We start from the raw sequence: 27501 nt of genomic DNA, 5'->3' as shown, positions 1-27501 counted from the left end.
TCACATTCTAAAATTTACAGGATATTTGGTTTTGTTATTATTATTATTGGTATTAGTATTATTATTTTAAGAATGAAGCTAAATAATATAGCCGCCCACTAATATGTCACATATGGGTTAAAATGCAGAGGACACATTTCGTCGTTGTGTGATGTGCCAAGAATGGCACTTGATCACAAAGTACAAATACTTTTTACTTGCCAACATTCATAAGCAACGTTATTTTTCAGTACAGTTGCGGTTTTTATAAATCTTGGTGATTAATATTCGCGGAGAGCGTGGGGTTTCCATTTTTCTATAACATTTATATTATTAAAGGAAACACAACTTAGCAAGCTGATTAATTTTAATGACTGATTGTTTTCAGACTAGTATTTGTTTAACATTGGTTTAAAGTTGACTGCTGCTACTTTAGCAACAGCTCGGCATGGGCTCTCTGAGCTGATCCTAATCACTTTCATCCTTGATATTTCAGTCAGTCATGAATGGAGGTGTTTGTGAGAAACTGATTTATTATTATTATTTTTTTTTTTTTTTTTAAAAGATCCTTTATAAACACTCCAATACTTACTGCAGAAAATGATTTTACGCAATGTCCTGCAGTGCAGTTATGAAATACTAATCTAACTACATACCATGTGCAGCCCACAGAAACGCTGTCTGTGCGCAGCCTGCTGGCAAAAAGCGGAACTACAGTTACAGCAAATAAGGCAGAACGGAAACATCGGCGTCACTCCTTGGACTGATGATAGCTTATAAATAGTTATAAGTAATCGCTTGTGTGATTATAAATGTGCTGTGTGTTATGTCATGTATAGTGGTTAATGTTTATTGTTGTGTGTAGTGTGTGTGTATGTGTGCGTGCGCCCACCGTGTGTATGAGGAGTAAACGGGGCGACGTGCACGGTGAGCAGTGCCGGTGTGTGGGTTGTAGTAGTGCAATTGTAATAAACGCATGCATCTGATGATTAAACCCCGAACTATCCCTGCTGTTTTACCCTCTGGGGTCGAGTGCATCGTCGGCGATGCAACGTACTTTTCGCGTCTATTTCAGTTTATATCTCGCTGAAATCTGTTGGAGTAAGTAGTCTCCACCGGGTCCGTGGATGAGAAGAGATTCACAGCTGAGACGAGGAGTAGTTGCAAGTCACCAGTTTATTCTCTGACTGATTACAATCAGGGAGCGACTATCTGACATACATTCAGCATGTACAGTAAGAAGCTCGAACAATAGTTATCGGCTGTCTTTTTATAGCCCTCCGGGTACGTGTTCCCCCCTCTTTTGGTATTTTCCCAGCTACGTGACATCAACATGTTTTTACATTTGCTTCTGTTTGTCAGTTAGCACATGTCCCCCCTCCCAGCATCTTATTGTGTCAGCATTTTTGCAGCCCCCTTTTGTTAAGCAAAAGTTAAAATAAGCATCTGTTCCTCTTTTCCAACTGTCTGGGACGAGGTCATCCTGCCCTGCTCGCACACTGTCAGTTCCTGATTTCTGTTAGTTGTATTATTTTAGAATCAACCCCCTCCTTTCATCATGCCCTGCTTTAAGCTATATTCTCCTTTTCCTCTATTCATTGTATGTTCTTTATAATTCTATTGAATCCCACAAATCTTAATGTAGAATCATGAAAAATCCGTAATCTGTCTTCTTTTCAAAACATACATTGACGGAAGTATTAAAGTTTTTTAAATTAGGTTGAATCGGCAAAAAAGTAAACCATGTCACCTTACTTTGTTTTACCTGCATCGGGGGCGTGTAGCGCGTATTCAAATCGCATTCGCATGGTAATTTGATTAACAGCGCAATGGTGAAACGCGATCCAGATACTGTACGTCCCCATCAGCGCCATAAAAGGGGGGTAGGGACGTGGCCAGGTGACAATGGTTCATTCATACACATTAAAGTTGCTACATATTCAATGAAAGGAGCCAGAAATAGTTACATGAGTTAGGTTTTTCTTATTTATTTATCCAAATGAATGTTGCAACTACACCATTTAGTCATCTTCATGTAGCCAAGACTTTGGTGATCAGATATCTGGGATCAAAACAAACTGCCAGCATTGCTTACTATGTACTTTTATAATGTTTCTGCAAGTGTTCCAAACTGCATTTTGCAATGTCTATACTTTGAATGTCAAATTACAAACTTCACATAAATTTGACATATTTACAAAGTACACTAAGATTAAGATGAGTTTGTTGCCAAACCAAATATATAAGAAATAATTTATTTGTCATGAATTAAGTTTATGATATTTGAAGAAATGTGTGACCATGCCCCAGTCAGTGAAAGTGTGTTTCCTACCCCTAGGCTCCAGAGGGTTAATTATTGTGAGCATGGCTCAGCGACCCACTATTAAAATACTTTATTAGAAATATTATAGTGTGTGTGTGTATGTGTGTGCGCCCGCGCCTGTTTGCTAGCCTGGCGCCGCTGAGTCATGTGACAGCTGGGAGCAGCAATTGAGAGCAGCAGCGCGAACACACAGCTGCGGTGCATTCGGGAGAGAGATTGAAACTTATAAGTATCGATCTCATTAAACTGGTATTGATCAATATAAATACCAACATTATTATCGATATTTGGATCGATCCGCCCACCACTATCGGACAGTATTGCTGTGTTATAATCACTTCAGCATAAATGTTAAACCTAGTGATTCTGTTTCTGTCATGTTGTCAATATCAAACAGTAAACGTTGTAATGGATTGTTTCTATATATGTGCTTTTAAACAGTATGCCTGCATGTGGGGCTAACAGAACACATCTACCCTATAGGAATACATATATACTATAAACCTGTTGTGGGTTATAAAGCCAAATAAGGAAAAATAACAGTGGGCTATAGGTAGCATAGTGAGCACATTAACGTCGCCTCGCTGTTGAGAAACATGGCGCAGACATCGGGGGAATGTCGAATCAATGTTCGGTAGCGATGTTTCTGCAACAGAGATGCTTTGACGATGGATTTTCAAGGATCGCGGAGACAATGCCAATGCCTGGTAGTTATATCATTTTAGTGTTGCAGCTGTGACAGTGCGAAACAATACAACTGACAAATTGTCAGTAAGGTCGGATGGCGTTAGATCATAAACCGGAAATTAGCGGAACAGGACGCATTTGTAACTTAATATTTTAACGAAAGACAAAAGTAACAAGTCCATTTAAATTTCGGTACTGTTAATTGTGTTATTTAACTTGAAAGGGTATTTAGCTATATTACTCCTTACAGCCAAACGTAGTGGAATTATAGTAACGTGTTACTTCCAAAGATTACTAGGCAGCTGTTTGCTAATGCTAACGTTAGCATTGCGTCATTTTGCTTCTTCCACTCTCAGATAAGATAAAGATAGCTTTATTGTCATTGTGTAAATGAAATGAGATGTCTTTAGAGCAAACCCGTGGAGGCTATGTTAAGGATAAAACTGTAAACATGGGTAAACAAAACATAATATCGGCATAAGTGCATAGACCCACCTCTGTATTTTTAGGAAGATTAGCAATACATGAAAATTTCCTTCAAGTGTGGTAAATATTCAGTTTTAAATGAAAACCACATGTGACATATTATCTGTCCCATTGCATTAAGCCCTCCATCAAACCCCCATGAATCCTAACTGAATGGGTCGCTTTTCGCTGTGAATTCTGGGAGTCTGTGCAACGTCGGGACCGCAGCTCTCGCGTTACTTCTAAAAGGGGAAGGAATTATATTCAAAGTCTTTAATAGCGCCCGATTTTAACAAACGACCAAATTATGTCGATATAAACTGTATTGTGTCCTCCTTTATCTGGTTTTGATAATATATCGATATTCCGTAAATATCCGATAAACAGCCCAGCACTAATTGGTCCGTCTTAATTGTTTCATTGTCACCCCGAAACTTGTGTGGATTGCTCCAGAAAACAACCCTGGTTCCATTAGCCCCGGTAAGAATGGCAAAATGATGGCCAGAGTAACTCAACACTTGAAGAATGAAAGTCAGAATAGGGCTGTCTGGTGTTGTTGAGTCTTGTATTCTGTGACAATCATATTGTTTTGGAAGTGTGTGTCTTGGAATACTTAAAAATAAAATGTTCATAAGGGATGGATGGAGTTTTACTTAGAGTAATAGATCGTGTTTGTTACCATGAAACGGTAAACATACGGGGCTCTAATCCACATGGTTACTGTATTGTATAATGGAATCGGTAAATTCTGCTGCTGTGATGTGTTTAAACATCACAGATAATCATTGTGAAATAGTAAGATAACAGGTGAATATGTCCCCATAATGTAAATCAGAAAAGGCAGAATTCTTACTTTAGGTACCCTGAGAGTAAAGAAATAATGGAATTTATGGAAGGCGCAAGATATATGTATATTGGTTTGTATATTTAGTGTCTGTCCTGTGCTGCCTTATGCTGTTTTACACAGTCTTAATTACTTCTGTGTAAGAAGTGAAATTTTCTTTGTGTTATCCATATGTTGACTATGTGCACCTGTCTTTTTATGTCTGCACATTGAGCCTGGAGGTATGCAATTTTGTTCAGCTATGCTTCCGTTGTTGTACTGTTGTATGGTGTGAATGACAATAAAGTTCACTTATATACAGTGTTGGAGCACGGCGTCTCCACCGGGTCCGTGGATGAGAAGAGATTCACAGCTGACACGGGGAGAAGTTGCAAATCACCGGTTTATTGTCTGGCAGATTGCAATCCGGGAGCGGCCGTCTGACATACATTCAGCATGTACAGGAGGAGGCTCTGCCATATGTATCAGTTGTATCCCTTTTAAAGCCCTTTGGGCATCTCCCCCCCTTTCTCGGTACCTTCCGTGTACGTGACAACCGCATGTGTGGTTCCAGCCGGCTCGTACTGTTCTTGGCCTTCTGGAAGGCTAAAAGATAAGTAGGGGCCGCTGATATTCTCTGTCGCCCCCCCTATCTGTTCCGATTAGGTAGCCTTGCCTTGCCGGCGCGCCAGTCAGTTCTTGTTTTGATTAGTTACAGCCTTATAGAATCATTCCCTTTATTTTATTCATTATTCCCTCAATTCCCCCTTTTGATCTCCGCAAGGAGATCACCCTGATTATGCTGATTAGTAATATTTTCCCTTATTTATGAAATTTTGCATTCCCCCTTTTGGTCTCCGCAAGGAGATCACCCTATTGGCGGGGGAGGTGTAGTTCAAAGCTGTCCAAATGACCTTTGCCCCTCTCCGGCCCAACAGGCAGGAGAGGCATCATCTGCGCATAGGAGCTATCCCGCTTCTCTATCACGGTAGTGATGAGACGAACTGACAGTGCGCGCAGGCAGGGAATACAACAACACCCGCAAGTAACTAAAATCGCAGCAAAAGTAGCAAAGGATAATAAAAGCGAGCTCATTAAGCCTTTCCACTGTCCGAACGCCGAGGTCAGCCAAGCATCCCAGATGTTATTGATCCTGGAGTGTGCATGCATCGTTTTGGAGACGGTCCGGAGACCCTCGAGTGCCCTGGTCACTGAGCCGTCTGGTGCTGTGTTGTTGGGAATGTAAGTACAGCATTCTTCCCCAAACATAGCGCACACTCCCCCCTTTAGGACTCCAAAGAGTTCCACACACAATCTGTCCATCCAGCCTAGGAAGGAGGGCAAAAACCCTGAGCTTCAGGGAAATTCCACTCCCAGCCCGCCACAGGCGCAGCCCCCCTTCGGGGTCCATGGCTGGCATGGCTCACAAACCACTAATCATTAACATTTTAAGCATTTTAAGCATCACACATAACACACTTGTTTCCCCCAACATTCCCCTTTTTATCTTGATCTCCATCCTGGTCCTAGTGTTGTCTGGCGGTGGATGAGGTGCTTTTGTTCTTTCTGGTCGTTGGAGCAGGGGTGGACTACCCTGCTCTGGTTGCTCAGGTCAGGGGATTATTCTGCCCCTTCTGTTGAGACCTGAGTTGCGTCTAGTTCAGCCGAACTGACGCCCTGGATTCCTTCCCTAAGGGCCTCCTGGATCTCTGCTGTGGTTCTCCCTGGGTCCTCCGCAGCCGCGCACTGGCTCCAGTGAAACCACGTGTCACGTTTGCCTTTCAGACGAATCGCGTGTGACGTCCTCTCAGTAACCTGGAAGGGGCCCGTCCACCTGGGCTCTGACCACTTCCGTTTGATGACTTTCAGGAGGACCCACTCCGCCGTGTGTGGTTTGGCTGGCTGGTTCTCTGGTCTCGCCTCCTGGATCTGTTTAGAGAAATCTGCAACGAGACCTTGCAAACAATCATAATATGCTCTAGGATTTTGCTCCCCCTTCTCGTTGGGGGTCCAGGTTAACCCTTTCTGGGGTCCTAGGAACTGCCTGCCTGTCTGGAGCTCAAAGGGGGTGAACCCGGTCCCCCTGTTTATGGAACACCTCACTGACATCATTGCCAGTGGTAAAGCGTCAACCCAATTCATTTTGGTCTGCGCGCAGATTTCTGCCAATTTTTGTTTTATTGTTTGGTTCATTCGCTCCACTTTTCCCTGGGACTGCGGATGATACACAGTTCCGAACGCATGTCTCAATCCCAACGCTTTCTCCAGGGTCAATCGGTAATTTGGGTGAACTTCCTCCTCTACCATGATCATCTGTTTGGACATCACGTACCCTGTGACCCTCTTTGCTTCCTCATCTGCGGCCTGATTTCCTTTCGCTACCATTGTTCCTGACCCTTCATGTCCCTTGCACTTGACCACCGCCACTTTTTTGGGAAGCATCAAGGCCTTTGCCAATTCCCTCATTTCTGCTTCGTGTTTTATTGGCTTGTTTCCCGCGGTCAAGAATCCTGCCCTCAGCCATTGGCTGAGTTCCACATGCACTGCGCCTACAGCATATGCTGAGTCTGAGTCTATGGTAACTTCTTTCCCTTCTGCTAATTTCAGGGCCTCGATAACCGCTATCACCTCGGCTCTCTGGGCTGACTGGGCTCCCCCCAGTCTGTCTGCCTTCAAGGTTACATAATCCTGGCCTTGTCTGGCCACCACTGCATACCCTGCCTGCAAACCTCCTGTGTCTGTTCTTCTCTTGCCGTCTTGCTTTCCCCTCTTCCTGCTTGAAAATAACTTTGCATATTTGAGTTAGACACCCCATGTACAACTTCAACTCATAAACCTTGTTTTTTTTCTTTTCTTTTCATAGCACTCCCTCCTTGCGCAATGGTCAAGACCATGCGCATGCATTATTAAGGTGTCAACCACACGACAAAGGCACAACCAAAAATCCATCACAGTCGTGAAACAGACCATCAGAGTCTTTAGCATCCCCTTTGTGTCCACACACAGGCCTCATAAGGCCCCCTCCCGTGGCTGAACTCACACCCCAAGCATGCAGCCTGTTCTTATCAGTATTGCAGCTTAGCTTTGGGCACCTCAACCCCCCTTTCGCTAAGACCTTCAGCAACGGTGGCTTCAGTGCCTGTGTATATAACACAGAGCAGATCACCCACATACTGTAGCAATGTGATTCAATCCATCCAAATCTGCCCTAAGCATGTGTTCACATCCTTGCAGTATCCTCGCATGGATGAACTGCTGACCCCTATAGGTGATCGCAAACAAACACTGTGACTGTTGTGTTAGGGACACACTTAAAAATGCCATCTACAAATCCACAACTGTGAACCACTCTGCACTAGGTGGCACATCTGTTAGCAGGGTGTGAGGACTGGGATCTCCCACTGATTGATCCTCCACTAACTATTTCGCTGCACACAAATCATAAACTAACCTCCACACTTTGTCTCCTGCCAACATTCCTCTGCACTTTATTTCCCTTCACACTGCCCTCCTATCATGCTCCACAGCCACAAACCTCTCAAGTCTCCTACATACTCTGCACTCCACTGACTCTCACCAACTCACCTTCAGTAGCAGCCCACATTCCCTCACACTGAAATCTCTCCATTGCAACAAACAAGTATGTTTGTTCTATGTCCAATTCAGCCTATTGCTATATTGTTCCTGTATAAATGGGCCACACTGTTCTAGAATTTCCCCAACTTCATCAGTAACATCTTCAATCCCTTATGAACTATGCTGTCCCCTATTGAACAACAAATTTTGTCGCAGAAGGCTGTACTGTCCACTGAGCACCTCTACGCCCCCCTCTGTACATTTTATGTCTATCTGCAGCTGACACAAAGCATCTCTGCCTGACAAATTCACTGGGATATGCTCTAATATTAGTATGGGCATATTTACATGTTTGTAACCTATCTGAACTTCCACTAAACAAGATTTTGGAACATACAGGTGTGTCCTGGCTGATCACAGCTCCAGCACACCAGCTGAACCAGCCTGTTCCCCAGTCTCTCCAAAGTCTGGGATCATCAAATTTGTGGGTAAATGGGTGCCCTTTGAGGAAACCCCCATCCATTGTATCTACTCACTCTGTTCCAATTAGGGACCTGAGGCCAATTAGTATCATGGGGGGCCCCAGCGACAGGAGACTGTCGGCTGTCCACAGGCTGCCCCCGGGGCTTGGGTCCGGAGAGACCACTGGTGCCTGGACTTTTTCTTTTTAGCGGTCAGCTCCTCCAGCTGCATCTGATTCCATTTCTTTGTCAGTTCCCTCTCACGCTCTTTAGCAAAGTCCTCCTCCTCTCTCTGAATGCCGGATTCTGCAGGTCCTGCTCCGTCTCAGTGCGCCACCGCTTTTCTTGAGCTTGCAGATAGGCAGCTGGGCTCTCCCCCTCCTTGATGGGCTCCACCTTCATTTTAACCACACTCAGCCGTGGAGGAAACATTAGTCGCAGCTGATGCCAGCAGTTAGCATGGTAACCGTCAAAGTGACATGCATCATTCACAGGAGTCCCTGTCGCCGCTGCCAGGCCACTGCTTCGCAGCAGTCTCTCCATTCCGTCTACCCCCAAAACGCAAGCCAGAACCGCCTTTATGTCCCCCATCGCCAGGAGCCGACCCATAGTTTCCTCCTCAAATGCTTTTATCCATTTTCCGGCCCCTTCTGCCAGAACTGGGAGTCTGAGAATCAGGCCCTCCAGATCTTGTCCTGCCCACGGCACCTACTGTGTCTGTGCTCCGTTCACCCTCAGCGGAAGCATCGGAGTGTCCCTGGTGGGGGGCTTCACAGCCCTCCTGCTTCTCACTATTCTATGATCTGCATTATCCTCCTCTACTCCTTCCTCACTCTCTGTTTCTGTCTCCTTCTCCTGAAACTGACTCCATCCTTTAGATGGAGGGTTAGGGGTGTCCAGCAGATGCACCAGCCCTTCTGCATTACTACCACTTGCTCCGTACCCCACCTTTATCTCACTCCCTTGTTTCTCAGGCCCACATGCCTGGCCTTCTGTTCTTCTCTCACTCCCTCGCAGTCCTTCCTGCACTGCCTGCCGCAGCAATGCACTCACTGCCCTGTATCCATCTAAACAACTTGCCGTTCCTTTCTGCTCCCTACTTCCTTCATCCTTCTGTGTCACCTCACCTCTGAATTCTACCTTCCCCTCTATTACTGGAAACTGACCCTTGTATGAAGGAGGGGGGGCTTCCACTAACGGACACTGACTTTGATATGACAGTGGCCATATTTCTTCCTGCCTCATCTCTTCTTTCTCACCCCCCTTCTTCTCATTTAGTGCCTTTCTCATGGCTTTCTGCTCCCTTCTCCAGGCCTCTCCCTTTGCTTTAAATAACCTCAGTACCTCCAGTTCCTCACTCCTTTTCTTTTTACGCCTTTCTGTGTTCTTATTAGCCTTATGATACTTTATCAGAGTCTCCATCTCCTCACACACTGCCACATCCCATGTGCCCCCTTTAGGCCACTTAGTTACCAGGGCCTTTGTTCTATTCCCCCACTTTTTACACATCTTTTCTATCCTCGCTTTAAGCAGGGGGTGCTCTCTCCCCAACTGCTGTACTGGTGTTTCTGCTGCCTTTACCAGGGCCTGCATTTTAATGCTTTTCTGCACTCTACTGTCACTTGAACTGTTTTCCTGTCTAAAAATGAACAGAGTTCCTCACAGTCAACCCGTGCTCTATTCTTTTTTTTTTTTTTTTTTTTAATTCTCTCCCTGACAGTAGTTACTTCACCTTGATGTGTGGCTCTAAATTATTTATTATTATTTATTATTATTATTATTATTATTTATTTTCTACTTATTTCCTCTCCTAACTAAAATCCCTAACACTGCACCCAATTATCTACGGGCACACATATACTAAAACCTCTGGTCTATAAACTGTTATTTTTCTCACAAAGATGTGCTTTAATACCCTTTATCTCTAAACTTAGTCTCTATAATCCATAAAATCTATTAATCACAATATTTTATTCAAATACATTATTTTAAGATTTAATTATTATTTAATTATTATTTTAAGATTTATTATTAAGATTTTAAGTTCTAAATTTACCAACCCGCACTTCCACTACTGTCAATGACGTTTTATGGAAATGCACAAATGCTCTATCCCGACCCCTGCTAACTTGATCTCTTCTACTTTGTACTTATTTCTGCTTTATACATCTTTACTTGCAACTTATCTGTTGAACAAGGACCCAAAACTGCGGACGTAATTACTTTCCCCACTTCTGCATCAAATTAGCGCTCGCTCTCTGGCGTGCTGCTTCATCCCTCTGCCTAGCATGCTCTCTCTCCGTTTTCCACAGTAATTCTCCCAGTGAGCGTTTATCCTCTACTCGACATCCGGCGCTCCGAACCGCCCCACACATACGCTCCCCGGCATCAGCTACCTCCTTATCCTAGTCGAATGTCCTACTAACAAACACCACCAATACATAAATCAACAACTTCTAAAATAATAAGACTATATTCAAAGCAGCTTACTGTTGTGTCCCCCCTGAACAGGGCACGTCCCACAAGCTCAATCCCAGTCAAACAGGCCCGCTCCCAGCCGAAACCCCCCCGATCTCCAGCAATGTCAACTTGGAAGGGGGTGTTCTGTGAGAACTCCCCTTCGGTTCTGACAAACTGTAAGACCGCAAGCAGTGACAGCAGAGCCACGGGCAAGCTCAACCAACACAGAGCGAGCGGCGAGCACCCTGAACAGGAAGAACCCACAACGCTGCTCACACACAAACCAGTACAACTGCACCCAAGCTGGTGCTTTGATTCACCCTCTCTCTCTTTTTTTTTTTTTTTTAGTTAGAGAGGGGGACCTTATTCCCTCCTCCCAATCTAGAGTTCGGGGTCCTGAATTCCCTGGGTCTCCCACCCAGCTTTTCTACCGCTCGTAAAATTCTATTTCCCTGTGTGGGTCCCGTACCCTCTGCTCCCTAAAATTCTATTTCCCTGCGGGGTCCCGTACCCTCTGCTCCTTAAAATTCTATTTCCCTGCGGGGTCCCGTACCCTCTGCTCCTTAAAATTCTATTTCCCTGCGGGGTCCCGTACCCTCTGCTCCTTAAAATTCTATTTCCCTGCGGGGTCCCATACCCTCTGCTCCTTAAGGTTCTATCTCTCTGCGCACGATACCTAGACACAATGCATACACAACACATAGACAACACAATATATTGTATAAACACAGTGCGTGCAACCTCTCCTCCGTCTTACTTTACCGACGGGCCACTGGACACTTCAAACTGCTCAATTTGACATATCCAATGTGCAGATTTTGATGTAACAGGCTCTGCTTACCACTTCTAGTCGGCGCCTCGCAGTTCTCTGTGTCCAAGTAGGCCGCGTCACCCCTTAGCCGAATCTTGCGAATCTCCTGGGGATCCCGGACGAGCCCCCAAATTGTTGGAGCACGGCGTCTCCACCGGGTCCGTGGATGAGAAGAGATTCACAGCTGACACGGGGAGAAGTTGCAAATCACCGGTTTATTGTCTGGCAGATTGCAATCCGGGAGCGGCCGTCTGACATACATTCAGCATGTACAGGAGGAGGCTCTGCCATATGTATCAGCTGTATCCCTTTTAAAGCCCTTTGGGCATCTCCCCCCCTTTCTCGGTACCTTCCGTGTACGTGACAACCGCATGTGTGGTTCCAGCCGGCTCGTACTGTTCTTGGCCTTCTGGAAGGCTAAAAGATAAGTAGGGGCCGCTGATATTCTCTGTCGCCCCCCCTATCTGTTCCGATTAGGTAGCCTTGCCTTGCCGGCGCGCCAGTCAGTTCTTGTTTTGATTAGTTACAGCCTTATAGAATCATTCCCTTTATTTTATTCATTATTCCCTCAACAGTAAATGATTTGATTGAATAGTCAGTTCCTGATGCCAGCATTTGGATTGAGTGGGCTGTTAGCCTTGGTGCACATGAACCTTTCCAGCGTTGCTATTCTCTATAGTAAATGCTGTTCTGCATATCAGGCAATCTGTGCACTGACTGGTGTGTTTTTATAGGTGAAGTACCCCTACGGAAATGCAGGCAGCCCAATCCGAGACCAGCGCGTAAGTCTCCCAAGCATTCGTTTCCTGTCTCCAATGAGACAATGAGACGGCAGTATTTTTCTCAATGTGCAGTACTGACTGCCAAGTGTGCTGTCTGTCTGTCACTAACAGCCATCAATTGATTTGACTCTTGTATTTTTACACTTTATTTTGCATAATTGTACCGTCATTCTTTTATCAGGACGAAGGAGGAAACCTAAAGGACGGAAGGGGGCCATATACCAAGAACTTACAAAAGCTGCTATTCTCCAGTAACCCCTTCGATTCAACCCATGTGGGATCGCTACCATCCTGCATCGAGTCCCAACAACGTCGCACCCTGAGCCCTACTCACCAGCCTTATCATCAACTTCCTTCTTAGTTCCCTCACCAGTCCCATCCTCTTTTGTTTTACCTCCTTCTCCATCTCTTTTTATGGACTCCCCTCCTTCATCCCCATGCGTAGCCTCACCAGTTAGCCCAGCTCCAGAACCATCTTCAGCCCCAGCCGTAGTTCATCCCACCCCTCTGCCTCACGTTCTGGTGCAGGCCCCCTCAGTGAGAGTGATTATAGAGGATTATAGAGTCATAGTTGTTTGGGTTAATTCTGAGTACCACAAAAGTTTACAAGCCCTATTTTGGCAAGAGCTAATCATAAGAGGTAATCCTAATCATTTTCATCCTTGCCATTTAAATCACTCATGAATAGATGTGTTTGTGAGAAATTGGTTTGTTTTAAGCATTTTCAATTTAAATAAATACTGCAATACTCATTGCAGAAATACATCTTTTCCAATATTGTGCAGCCTAATAATGAAGTACTTACTACTACGAAATATCTAACAACATACGATGCAACATTCAACAGGGGGATTCGTGGCTGATCAAAGTGCCAATTCGATGTGGGGCAGTGATTAGCATGTGGAGAATGCTGCAGCAGTATTACAAAATCAGCAACTCTTTTAAAAATAATAGTGATATAAATATATTATTTATTAATAAGTATATAGAATCAGTACACAAAGTATAAGTATATAAAGTTTAAGTATATAAAGTATATAAGTATAAAAATCTTAAGTATAAAAATGATATAAGTATAAAAATGTTATAAGTATAAAAATGTTATAAGTATAAAAAATTTAAGTAAAAAAAGTTTAAGTAAAAAAGGTTTAAAGGCCTCAGAGGACTGCTGCTCTTACTCATCAGAGTGGTTCTGATGCTTAAACTTTTTCTTCAGTGCTTCTGCTAAAATGGCAGCAAAGTCCTCTGAGGGCATGGGCGTCCCCTGCGTCGGTCCCCTCCTGGTCACTGGCGTCCCAACTGGCGACCTCTGCACTGGGCGCAGTTTAATGTGCGGCAGCTCCGCCAGAACATCCACCATGCTGGGGCCATTAGTGGGTCCTGTGCCACTTCCCTGAGGATGACTCCTCTTCTGCTTCGGGCCCTGGATATTAGCAGGCGGAGGAGGAGGAGGCGGCGGTGGAGGAGGAGGCGGTGGAGGAGGAGGAGGGGGCGGGAAACAGCTTGGAGCTGAAGTGGGGACTATAAGAGTGGTCTCCGAACTGCTCCGGGGCATATTTGGGTGAGTCAGGGCACCGGCAAGCTGGGAGATCTCGGACCGTAAACGGCCCACCTCGTCTTCGAGGGCTGTAATTTTCTCCCAGACTGCCGCCCACTGATCCCCGTGATCCCCGTGTCCACTGGGGAGGTGGATGCCACTCCCGACCGTTGCAGGGGCGTTGCCATTTATAGCAACCCCCGTTGCAACACTTGAGCATGGTGCAGTGGATTTGCCCACACGAAAGTTGGAACGCTTCAAGCTTCTCAGACAAGTGCGTAGAAAACTACGTAAGCGACTGAAAGGAGCCATTGCCGAAGTTATTTAAAGGAATTGAACAGGAACAGTAATCACCAACCAAGCCCAAATCAAGACTGAGAGAAATAAAAAAAAATACAGCTTCTGCTTCCAGATATACGTAGCAATAACTATAAATTCTAGAATCTCTCTGAACCTTCGCTTGACGTCACTCCATTGGCACGCTGATTGGGTGGCTTCAGTTTCTTAAAACAAGAAACGAAAAAAAAAAAAAAAAAAAAACAATGAGTACGCAGAACCGTTCGAGGTCAACTTAGCCGACCATTTCACATTCTAAAATTTACAGGATATTTGGTTTTGTTATTATTATTATTGGTATTAGTATTATTATTTTAAGAATGAAGCTAAATAATATAGCCGCCCACTAATATGTCACATATGGGTTAAAATGCAGAGGACACATTTCGTCGTTGTGTGATGTGCCAAGAATGGCACTTGATCACAAAGTACAAATACTTTTTACTTGCCAACATTCATAAGCAACGTTATTTTTCAGTACAGTTGCGGTTTTTATAAATCTTGGTGATTAATATTCGCGGAGAGCGTGGGGTTTCCATTTTTCTATAACATTTATATTATTAAAGGAAACACAACTTAGCAAGCTGATTAATTTTAATGACTGATTGTTTTCAGACTAGTATTTGTTTAACATTGGTTTAAAGTTGACTGCTGCTACTTTAGCAACAGCTCGGCATGGGCTCTCTGAGCTGATCCTAATCACTTTCATCCTTGATATTTCAGTCAGTCATGAATGGAGGTGTTTGTGAGAAACTGATTTATTATTATTATTATTATTTTTTTTTTTAAAAGATCCTTTATAAACACTCCAATACTTACTGCAGAAAATGATTTTACGCAATGTCCTGCAGTGCAGTTATGAAATACTAATCTAACTACATACCATGTGCAGCCCACAGAAACGCTGTCTGTGCGCAGCCTGCTGGCAAAAAGCGGAACTACAGTTACAGCAAATAAGGCAGAACGGAAACATCGGCGTCACTCCTTGGACTGATGATAGCTTATAAATAGTTATAAGTAATCGCTTGTGTGATTATAAATGTGCTGTGTGTTATGTCATGTATAGTGGTTAATGTTTATTGTTGTGTGTAGTGTGTGTGTATGTGTGCGTGCGCCCACCGTGTGTATGAGGAGTAAACGGGGCGACGTGCACGGTGAGCAGTGCCGGTGTGTGGGTTGTAGTAGTGCAATTGTAATAAACGCATGCATCTGATGATTAAACCCCGAACTATCCCTGCTGTTTTACCCTCTGGGGTCGAGTGCATCGTCGGCGATGCAACGTACTTTTCGCGTCTATTTCAGTTTATATCTCGCTGAAATCTGTTGGAGTAAGTAGTCTCCACCGGGTCCGTGGATGAGAAGAGATTCACAGCTGAGACGAGGAGTAGTTGCAAGTCACCAGTTTATTCTCTGACTGATTACAATCAGGGAGCGACTATCTGACATACATTCAGCATGTACAGTAAGAAGCTCGAACAATAGTTATCGGCTGTCTTTTTATAGCCCTCCGGGTACGTGTTCCCCCCTCTTTTGGTATTTTCCCAGCTACGTGACATCAACATGTTTTTACATTTGCTTCTGTTTGTCAGTTAGCACATGTCCCCCCTCCCAGCATCTTATTGTGTCAGCATTTTTGCAGCCCCCTTTTGTTAAGCAAAAGTTAAAATAAGCATCTGTTCCTCTTTTCCAACTGTCTGGGACGAGGTCATCCTGCCCTGCTCGCACACTGTCAGTTCCTGATTTCTGTTAGTTGTATTATTTTAGAATCAACCCCCTCCTTTCATCATGCCCTGCTTTAAGCTATATTCTCCTTTTCCTCTATTCATTGTATGTTCTTTATAATTCTATTGAATCCCACAAATCTTAATGTAGAATCATGAAAAATCCGTAATCTGTCTTCTTTTCAAAACATCCATTGACGGAAGTATTAAAGTTTTTTAAATTAGGTTGAATCGGCAAAAAAGTAAACCATGTCACCTTACTTTGTTTTACCTGCATCGGGGGCGTGTAGCGCGTATTCAAATCGCATTCGCATGGTAATTTGATTAACAGCGCAATGGTGAAACGCGATCCAGATACTGTACGTCCCCATCAGCGCCATAAAAGGGGGGTAGGGACGTGGCCAGGTGACAATGGTTCATTCATACACATTAAAGTTGCTACATATTCAATGAAAGGAGCCAGAAATAGTTACATGAGTTAGGTTTTTCTTATTTATTTATCCAAATGAATGTTGCAACTACACCATTTAGTCATCTTCATGTAGCCAAGACTTTGGTGATCAGATATCTGGGATCAAAACAAACTGCCAGCATTGCTTACTATGTACTTTTATAATGTTTCTGCAAGTGTTCCAAACTGCATTTTGCAATGTCTATACTTTGAATGTCAAATTACAAACTTCACATAAATTTGACATATTTACAAAGTACACTAAGATTAAGATGAGTTTGTTGCCAAACCAAATATATAAGAAATAATTTATTTGTCATGAATTAAGTTTATGATATTTGAAGAAATGTGTGACCATGCCCCAGTCAGTGAAAGTGTGTTTCCTACCCCTAGGCTCCAGAGGGTTAATTATTGTGAGCATGGCTCAGCGACCCACTATTAAAATACTTTATTAGAAATATTATAGTGTGTGTGTGTATGTGTGTGCGCCCGCGCCTGTTTGCTAGCCTGGCGCCGCTGAGTCATGTGACAGCTGGGAGCAGCAATTGAGAGCAGCAGCGCGAACACACAGCTGCGGTGCATTCGGGAGAGAGATTGAAACTTATAAGTATCGATCTCATTAAACTGGTATTGATCAATATAAATACCAACATTATTATCGATATTTGGATCGATCCGCCCACCACTATCGGACAGTATTGCTGTGTTATAATCACTTCAGCATAAATGTTAAACCTAGTGATTCTGTTTCTGTCATGTTGTCAATATCAAACAGTAAACGTTGTAATGGATTGTTTCTATATATGTGCTTTTAAACAGTATGCCTGCATGTGGGGCTAACAGAACACATCTACCCTATAGGAATACATATATACTATAAACCTGTTGTGGGTTATAAAGCCAAATAAGGAAAAATAACAGTGGGCTATAGGTAGCATAGTGAGCACATTAACGTCGCCTCGCTGTTGAGAAACATGGCGCAGACATCGGGGGAATGTCGAATCAATGTTCGGTAGCGATGTTTCTGCAACAGAGATGCTTTGACGATGGATTTTCAAGGATCGCGGAGACAATGCCAATGCCTGGTAGTTATATCATTTTAGTGTTGCAGCTGTGACAGTGCGAAACAATACAACTGACAAATTGTCAGTAAGGTCGGATGGCGTTAGATCATAAACCGGAAATTAGCGGAACAGGACGCATTTGTAACTTAATATTTTAACGAAAGACAAAAGTAACAAGTCCATTTAAATTTCGGTACTGTTAATTGTGTTATTTAACTTGAAAGGGTATTTAGCTATATTACTCCTTACAGCCAAACGTAGTGGAATTATAGTAACGTGTTACTTCCAAAGATTACTAGGCAGCTGTTTGCTAATGCTAACGTTAGCATTGCGTCATTTTGCTTCTTCCACTCTCAGATAAGATAAAGATAGCTTTATTGTCATTGTGTAAATGAAATGAGATGTCTTTAGAGCAAACCCGTGGAGGCTATGTTAAGGATAAAACTGTAAACATGGGTAAACAAAACATAATATCGGCATAAGTGCATAGACCCACCTCTGTATTTTTAGGAAGATTAGCAATACATGAAAATTTCCTTCAAGTGTGGTAAATATTCAGTTTTAAATGAAAACCACATGTGACATATTATCTGTCCCATTGCATTAAGCCCTCCATCAAACCCCCATGAATCCTAACTGAATGGGTCGCTTTTCGCTGTGAATTCTGGGAGTCTGTGCAACGTCGGGACCGCAGCTCTCGCGTTACTTCTAAAAGGGGAAGGAATTATATTCAAAGTCTTTAATAGCGCCCGATTTTAACAAACGACCAAATTATGTCGATATAAACTGTATTGTGTCCTCCTTTATCTGGTTTTGATAATATATCGATATTCCGTAAATATCCGATAAACAGCCCAGCACTAATTGGTCCGTCTTAATTGTTTCATTGTCACCCCGAAACTTGTGTGGATTGCTCCAGAAAACAACCCTGGTTCCATTAGCCCCGGTAAGAATGGCAAAACGATGGCCAGAGTAACTCAACACTTGAAGAATGAAAGTCAGAATAGGGCTGTCTGGTGTTGTTGAGTCTTGTATTCTGTGACAATCGTATTGTTTTGGAAGTGTGTGTCTTGGAATACTTAAAAATAAAATGTTCATAAGGGATGGATGGAGTTTTACTTAGAGTAATAGATCGTGTTTGTTACCATGAAACGGTAAACATACGGGGCTCTAATCCACATGGTTACTGTATTGTATAATGGAATCGGTAAATTCTGCTGCTGTGATGTGTTTAAACATCACAGATAATCATTGTGAAATAGTAAGATAACAGGTGAATATGTCCCCATAATGTAAATCAGAAAAGGCAGAATTCTTACTTTAGGTACCCTGAGAGTAAAGAAATAATGGAATTTATGGAAGGCGCAAGATATATGTATATTGGTTTGTATATTTAGTGTCTGTCCTGTGCTGCCTTATGCTGTCTTACACAGTCTTAATTACTTCTGTGTAAGAAGTGAAATTTTCTTTGTGTTATCCATATGTTGACTATGTGCACCTGTCTTTTTATGTCTGCACATTGAGCCTGGAGGTATGCAATTTTGTTCAGCTATGCTTCCGTTGTTGTACTGTTGTATGGTGTGAATGACAATAAAGTTCACTTATATACAGTAAATGATTTGATTGAATAGTCAGTTCCTGATGCCAGCATTTGGATTGAGTGGGCTGTTAGCCTTGGTGCACATGAACCTTTCCAGCGTTGCTATTCTCTATAGTAAATGCTGTTCTGCATATCAGGCAATCTGTGCACTGACTGGTGTGTTTTTATAGGTGAAGTACCCCTACGGAAATGCAGGCAGCCCAATCCGAGACCAGCGCGTAAGTCTCCCAAGCATTCGTTTCCTGTCTCCAATGAGACAATGAGACGGCAGTATTTTTCTCAATGTGCAGTACTGACTGGCAAGTGTGCTGTCTGTCTGTCACTAACAGCCATCAATTGATTTGACTCTTGTATTTTTACACTTTATTTTGCATAATTGTACCGTCATTCTTTTATCAGGACGAAGGAGGAAACCTAAAGGACGGAAGGGGGCCATATACCAAGAACTTACAAAAGCTGCTATTCTCCAGTAACCCCTTCGATTCAACCCATGTGGGATCGCTACCATCCTGCATCGAGTCCCAACAACGTCGCACCCTGAGCCCTACTCACCAGCCTTATCATCAACTTCCTTCTTAGTTCCCTCACCAGTCCCATCCTCTTTTGTTTTACCTCCTTCTCCATCTCTTTTTATGGACTCCCCTCCTTCATCCCCATGCGTAGCCTCACCAGTTAGCCCAGCTCCAGAACCATCTTCAGCCCCAGCCGTAGTTCATCCCACCCCTCTGCCTCACGTTCTGGTGCAGGCCCCCTCATCTCAGCTGGTCATGGGTCCAACACCACCGTTTTTGTCCCCTTCTCTTGTTATTGAAAAAATGGAAAAATTCAATAATTACGATATAAGCAACTACAATAAGATGACCTATGATGCCAAGTGCTATGCTCATTACTGGTGCCAGCAGTTCTGGAACGACTTCATGAGCTCAGCTCACATCTGCAAGCAACAGAGGAATGGAAACTCTGAGGCTCACTATTCGTACGGGGATAATGAGGGTGCCCCTGCGACCGAGACTTGATGAAGATGAGGTCAAATTTCCTAGTGATGTGCTGGACCAGCTGAGTGACATCCCTGGGGTTCTGGAGATGGCTGTGGAGATGGGCTATCTGTCAGATGTAAATAGCGACATTTCACATAACGTAAGATAACATAGGATAAGATAAGATAGGTAAAGGTATGTTTAAGAAACAATTGCATGGGAACTTCCGGTTGACGTTCGACACGTGAGGCTGTGAGGTCCTGGAGCTCAGCGAGCAATTTCATTTTCATTATATTTACATACTTGCAGAAGCCATATTGATAGATAAATATTTATCCGAAAAGTTTAACATCACTAATTGAAGGACTAAGGCAGCAAGAAAACGCGTTTAAAAGTTTTGTTTTCCTCCCCGTTTAAAAATGGCTAGTCGCTCACAGAAACCTGCTACAGCTAGCAAGAAGGCTACCACTGAGGGTGATGCACAGCAACTTTCTTCGGATTCGGTTGAGAAAATTATGACAGCGATTGAACTATTGGGCACGAAAATAGATACACAAACTGCTGTCCTCTGGCAAGAAATAACTTCTATCCGCCAAGAGTTGCATTCTACGGCTAGCTCCTTACAGACTGCTAATGCACAGCATTCCGAGCATTTGGACGACCTCGAGCAGTCTACCACGGCGTGGAGCTCTACAGTCTTTACTTTGGAAACTGCTGCGAAAAAACTGCAGTCAGATGTGTGTAACCTGACAACTAAATGCATTGTTGGAATAGAGGAGGGCCAAGAGGGGACCAACCCGCGGCAATTCTGCGCAACTGCTTTGAAGGAGATACTGAACCTGGAGGAAACTCCACGTCTGGACTGGGGCCACCGTTCATTAGCACCGAGGCTGCGGGAAGGGGAGAGGCCAAGACCATTCATAATCCGTGTACATCATGGTGACGTGAAGGATCGCATCCTTCGCCTCTCCAGCCAGAAGAAGCGTGTGCACATCTTTCCGGACTTCACTCTGGAGATAGCAAAGAAGCGAGCTGCCTTTAAAGAGGCAAAGCAGCTCCTTAGAACTGTTAAGGATGTGAGATTTGGTCTCCGTTATCCAGCTACATTCCGTATCACATTTGATGGCGAGGAAAAAACCTTTACCGATCCCCATCGGGCCATCTCGTATATAAAGACTACCATTCTCCTCCATCATGATCAGGTACAGACATAACTTTCAAAAACGGTCAGTGTTTTTTAAGTGACCGAACTGTACAGGTTTATTTCACCGTCAGTGTCAAAGTTGAATTAACCAGGTCTATAGCCTACTAAATGCAGATAGTGCTATGTTGCTCAATTTATGAGAAAGACATTTGTTTTCCCTTTTTTCTCTCGGTTGTTATTAGTCTATATGGAAAGGTTTGGTGTAGGCACTTTTTTCAACATGCCGGGAATTCTTGTTCTCTTCCTCATATAAATAGGCTATAACATATGAATAGTTGATTTTCTTGAGCTGCTTTTGTTTACTATAATTTTAAACCATTAAACCATAGTATTTCATATTAGGCTACTGAATTGAAAACCAATGGGCTGCTCTTTGATAGTACACTATGTTTAGTGGCCTAATATTAGTTTAGGCCTACTTCATTTGAGACATTACAAAATACATGGTATTTTGCACTATACAGTGGTACCTCGGTTCTCGAACTTAATCCGTTCCGGACTCCAGATCGAATCCTAAAAAGTTTGAGTTCTGATCTAATTTTTCCCATAAGAAATAATGGAAAACCAATTAATTGGTTCCCGGCCCCCCAAAATGACACCTAAATATGTGTGTGTGTGTGTGTGTGTGTGTGTGTTTTTTTAAGCACTTCAACACAAAATGAACAGGATAAAACAAGAAGAGCATTTTTTTTCTTAATGGCTTCCAAAACGATAAAGATATTATCCCAACATTACCCCTGTCCTGCCCCGATCGTCCGCTCCTTCCGTGTGCCACGCCCCCTCGTTAAGCTCGTGTGGGATCCCCATGTGATCAGCTGTTTCTGGTTGTTGTCATTAGTCCTCTGTATTAAGTCCGCTTGTAAATTTTGTTTCCCCAGTCCGGTCATTGGGTGCGTTCGACTTGCTTACAGCGCTGGCTTAAAGCAACACATTCTGATCCTGACGCAATGCATTACGGTTAGATGCATTGCGACCTCTCACCCGGCTGCACAAACTGGAACCGCCTCCGTGACAACACACCTTTGCCCTTATTGGCTGAAGAGTTTAGTTACATGCATGACGTTTGTATCCCAGGCAGTTCCGATGCGTAATCTGCTATTTCTCCCGAATATCACGTAAAGCAGTGGTTTTCAGTTAATTTACCTGGTAAAATAAAGTTTAAATAAATGACATAAATGCTCTAATAGTACACGTAAGTTAGTGGTTTATTTATTGTTAGTTACTGTAATGTTGCGCTGTTTTATTTGGTTAATCGTCCAGTCTGTGAAGAAGGCATTCAAGTAAGAATTGCATTGTCGTATGACTCATTTCCTGGCGCGTACAATTTATATTAAGTCAGTGTTCATGGTTCGACTTCTGATATTCAGATCGAGTTCTAGGTCAAACTGGTTTGTTCGACTTTCAAGAAATTGGAGTTCTAGTGAGTTTGAGAACCGAGGTACCACTGTATATATATTTCTGAATGTGATTGCTCGCTGTGCTTTGGGTCGTTTTTGGTTAAATTAGAGACCCAAGTTAGAATTTTGCAGTGTTTTGCTCTTGGGATATGCACTGTGTTCGGGATAGTGCTGGGGGGTGGGGGTGGTGGTGTTTTTGTACTTAAAGTCTCTTTTTTATTTTGTTGTTTTTTTTGTCTTTCATTTTGTCCATTAGTGGTTACACTTTGTTTCGAACATGACATCTACCAGAGTCACAGAATTAATTTACTGCAACTCAGATTATGTCTGCTGGATATTACCAGTATTAAATATGGCAAATTCAAATATGGCTTCTGGGAGGAGTGGCCAGTCAGTTAAGTTTACTAATTGGAATGTGAAAGGCCTAAATCATCCTATGAAACGCACCAAGGTCCTTGCTCATCTTAAGTTTTTAAAAACGGATATAACCTTCTTAACTGAGACGCACATGCGCAGGTCAGATCATTTGAGTTTAAAAAGAGGCTGGGTTGGACAAGTATTCCATTCAACCTTTCGGAGTAGGGCCAGGGGGGCTGGAATCTTGATCAACAAATCAGTATCATTTGAAGTGTCTGAAACAATATTGGACCCCAATGGCCGCTTTGTTATTGTGGTGGGTAAACTGTACCGTTTGCCTGTGATATTAGCTTGTGTATATGCTCCAAATTGGGACGATTCTAAGTTCATGAACAATTTTCTATTGACCGTACCATACCTGGACACTCATCAGCTTATTTTAGCTGGTGACTGTAACTGTGTAATTAACCCAGTATTGGATAGATCCTCCAATCGCCCAATTGGTGCTTCAGAAACAGCTGAATGCATAGAGACTTTTTTACAATCTTGCAAGGTGTCTGACCCATGGAGATTTCTTTATCCTACAAAGAGGGAATACTCTTTTTATTATTCACGTATAGATTATTTCTTTATACATACATACATACATATCTACTCCCATTGGTAAAAGAATGTGTTTATAACAGTATAGTAATATCAGATCATGCACCTGTAACACTGGTCCTGACCTTCCCCTATCATAGACCTAGCAGATTCAGATGGAGGCTCACTTCACTTCTTTTGTCAGATGAATCATTTATTGCCTTCGTAAATGCTGGTATAGATATGTTTTTAGAAACTAATGTAAATGAAGAGACCTCCCCTTCCTTACTTTGGGAGACGCTCAAGGCTTACCTGAGGGGCCAAATTATCTCCTACAATGCCTCTGTTCATAAAGCACAGGTAGCTAGGCAAACATAATTTTTGGAATTCATCTCTAGAGTAGACAAAGCCTATGCCACTGGTCCATCTCCAGAGCTATATAAACGGCGGATGATGTATCAGGCTGAATTTGATCTGCTCTCAACTGGACAGGCGGAACGGGCTCTGTTAAAAACCAGACACATGTTTTATGAGTATGGGGAGAAACCAAGCAGGGCTCTGGCTTATAGTTTAAAACAGACATCTAGTACTCAAGTAATTGCCCAGATTGATTCTGACACAGGACTATTATCAGATCCCTTAGATATTAATAAGCAGTTTAGTGATTTCTATTTTAATTTGTATTAAACACTCTTTTGATCTGAGTTTAATGGATAGGTTCTTTGAAGACCTGAATATACCCACCGTGGATGAGAATGTAAGAGAATCCTATTTCCTTACATGAAATTCATAAAGCTATCACATGCATGCAGAGTGGGAAATGTCCAGGCCCGGGCGGCTTTCCTACAGAGTTTTATAAAAAGTCTGCAGCAAAATGAAACCCTTTACTCAAGGATGTATTTGATGACAGCTTAAAGTCCCAATGCCTGCCTCCAACTCTACGTCAGGCATCAATATCCTTACTTCTGAAGAAGGGCAAGGATCCCCTCGCTTGCTCCTCCTACCGTCCAATTAGTCTCCTTAATGTTGATGTTAAGATACTGGCTAAGGTGTTGGCTCTCCGTCTTGAATCTGTATTACCCTCCATTGTGTCATCTGATCAAACTGGTTTCATTAAAAATAGACAGTTGTTTTTTTAATATTAGGCGTGTATTTAATATCCTTTACACATCATCTTCGTCTGAGTGCCCAGAGGTACTCCTATCTTTAGATGCTGAGAAAGCCTTTGATCATGTTGAATGGAACTATTTATTTTATGTTCTGAAGCGGTTTGGCTTTGAGGATATTTTTATTTCTTGGGTGAAATTGCTGTACTCCTCGCCTTTGGCTTCAGTTAGAACCAATGATACTTATTCACCATACTTCCCTCTTCAGTGTCGGAATTTCTGAGGCATGTATTTAAAATAAGTATTTTAACTGGAAAATTGTATTTTATAATTCATATTTGACTTGTTCATAAAACTTTTTTTAAACAATTTTATTTTAAAGAACTGTGTAATTTCAGAGCCAAATGCCGTGTGTACACAAATATTTGAATTATTATTGTTTATTATTATAACTGCCGAATACATTCCTGGAGCCTTCGATTTAGCATACACAGTGCCCTCTACAGGATTCTGTCGAAACAGCATCTCCTTCAATCTCATTTATTTTTACAAAATACCTGTTTTTGAGTTCACTGGGTCTGTATGATAATTTTAAGCAATGGACATATTTTTCCTCTAATTATAAGGTGGTCTGGTTTCCCCAGGGATATGTGCGTTTTTTTCACAAAACGTTTTCTTCATAAATCCCAAAATCTTCCTATAAATGTGTGTATGAGTGCTTCTCATATTTTTCAGTCACATTTATAGATGAGCACCCTGATTAATCTGTTTACATGAAAACATCTTAATTGCATTAAGGCATGTAAACGTAGCCACTTAACAAAAGGTAATTTGGTGACTTTGCAAACTGCATGTTCCTCATCTCCTCTGTATGGACCATAGAGCTGTGCATCGGAGAGTCTGGCAACACGCTACGTTTCAAGATACAGGCATTACAATTCAATGCGCTGCTCTATTTCACCTTTAAAATAAAATATCTGCTTTTAGGAAAACTTGGCATAGTATAAAGAGCACACCACCAAATTCATGAAATCTGAGCAAAAACGTTTGATTTTAACGCAATCAGAACAGCATTTGCATTTAACACAGTCCCTGTAACAATCCAGCCTTGTAGCACTACAACTATTTCGGATTCAGCCAACTGGCAGTCTCGTGCAAGTTACTGAAAATGACTAGTTACCAATTACTGCATATCCTCCTGAGACCCGACCCATTCATTTATGTCCATTGTAGTGGACATTGTATTTTTGCATTTATTTTTTCACTGATGTTAGGAAACGTATTTATTCCTGTTGTGCACTAAAGAGGACATGCTGTGAAATTAAAAATAAAAATAAATTAGAAAAAATCTAAATTGTAAGATGTCTTATTTCCTCCAAAGACACATAACCTACAATTGAAGGACACTTTTTTCCTTGGGTCTCAGGAGGATATAAAAGTAATTATAATAAGGGTGGGACTGAATCGAGCGTGTCTAGATCTCTGCCTGGGGGGTCGCCGGCCGGGATCGCGAGCAGTTCCGACGTGTGGTGGGTGCGGCACCGGGCTGCATCAGCGCCTGCTCCCCCGGCCTGAGCTGCCCTGTATAATAACCTAATAACGGAAAATAACAGCGGGCTAAAGGCTGCAGAGTGATCAAATTAACATCGCATCACTGTTGAAATACATGGCGCAGACATCGGGGGAATATGGAATCAAATGTTCGGTAGCGATGTTTCTGCATCACAGAGATGTTTGCCGATGGATTTTGAAGCATCGCGGAGACATAGTACCAATGCATGTGCATGTGCACTCTGGTTAGTTATATTATTTTAGTGTTGCAGCTATGACAACGCCAGACAATACAACTGTCTAATTGTATCTATTACCGTACCTATAATATCAGCCATTCATTTCGCCACGGTGAGGTCGGATGGCGTTCCATCAGAAACAGGAAATTAGGGGAACATGCTGTCTTCATCTTTCCTATTGATGCACTGGAGCAGCTAAGTGCCATCCCTGGGGTTCAGGAGTTGGCTGTGGAGATGGGCTATCAGTATTAAGATAGGATATGTTATGGTTAAGATCAAGTTCTGTAGCATAAGGTAACATAGGATAAGTTAAGATTATATAGGATAAGTGTTGGATTATGTGTTCTCATCTCATATGTTTGTATTATTTCTGATTATTAAGTTTTTTCCACGATGTTGACAAAAAGGGTCTACTTTTTCTTTTCTGCGCATGTATAATGTGTGACACGATGTATGCTGCGTGTGGAGTGATTTCTTCTCTCTTTCTGTAAGTTTTTCATGACAGCAGACGTGTGTAGACGTGTGTCAAAATGTATGCTTTAAAACGAAAATGTAAATACTGAAAAGACGTAAAATAAAACACCAGTTTACAATATTAATCAGTTTATTGATTTACACAAATGAATGAAGAGAACATTTGGTTCATACATATGGAGGCAGAAAGCTCAACAATAAGGTTAAGATAGGTCAAGTTAAGATTGTATAACATAAAATAGCATATAAGTTAAGACTAAGACAGGATAACTTACCATAAGGTTAAGATAAGATTATATGATATAAGATACCATAGTATAAGAATGATAGGATTGTATCATGTATTTATAGGATTCCTATAAATGTTTGTATGAATGCTTACCATCTTTTTCAATCAGATTTATAAATGAGTTCCCCGATTAATCTGTTTACATGAAAACATCTTAATTGCATTAAGGCATGTAAACGTAGCCACCTAACAAAGATAAAGATAATGTTTATTGTCATTGTCACTTGGACAACGAAACTGAAAATGCAA

The 27501-nt window shown here is 42.4% G+C and overlaps 2 long non-coding RNA genes across 2 annotated transcripts; one reads left to right on the top strand and one right to left on the bottom strand.

The window, feature by feature from the left end:
• Positions 1-3713: 3713 nt before the first annotated feature.
• On the top strand, positions 3714-13012 carry LOC140584003 (uncharacterized). Its single transcript, XR_011986054.1, has 4 exons — positions 3714-3934; positions 4600-5519; positions 12320-12367; positions 12549-13012. It is a non-coding gene; the product is annotated as an uncharacterized lncRNA (long non-coding RNA).
• LOC140584002 (uncharacterized) lies at positions 4663-12272 on the bottom strand. Its single transcript, XR_011986053.1, has 2 exons — positions 11616-12272; positions 4663-6206 (listed from the first exon to the last, which is right to left on the bottom strand). It is a non-coding gene; the product is annotated as an uncharacterized lncRNA (long non-coding RNA).
• Positions 13013-27501: the final 14489 nt, after the last annotated feature.

The sequence above is a fragment of the Paramormyrops kingsleyae genome, unplaced genomic scaffold (genome assembly GCF_048594095.1).
Source record: "Paramormyrops kingsleyae isolate MSU_618 unplaced genomic scaffold, PKINGS_0.4 ups29, whole genome shotgun sequence".
Classification (NCBI taxonomy): Eukaryota; Metazoa; Chordata; class Actinopteri; order Osteoglossiformes; family Mormyridae; genus Paramormyrops; species Paramormyrops kingsleyae.
Note: the sequence above shows the minus strand (reverse complement) of the source record. Positions and strands in the feature narration are given on the sequence as shown.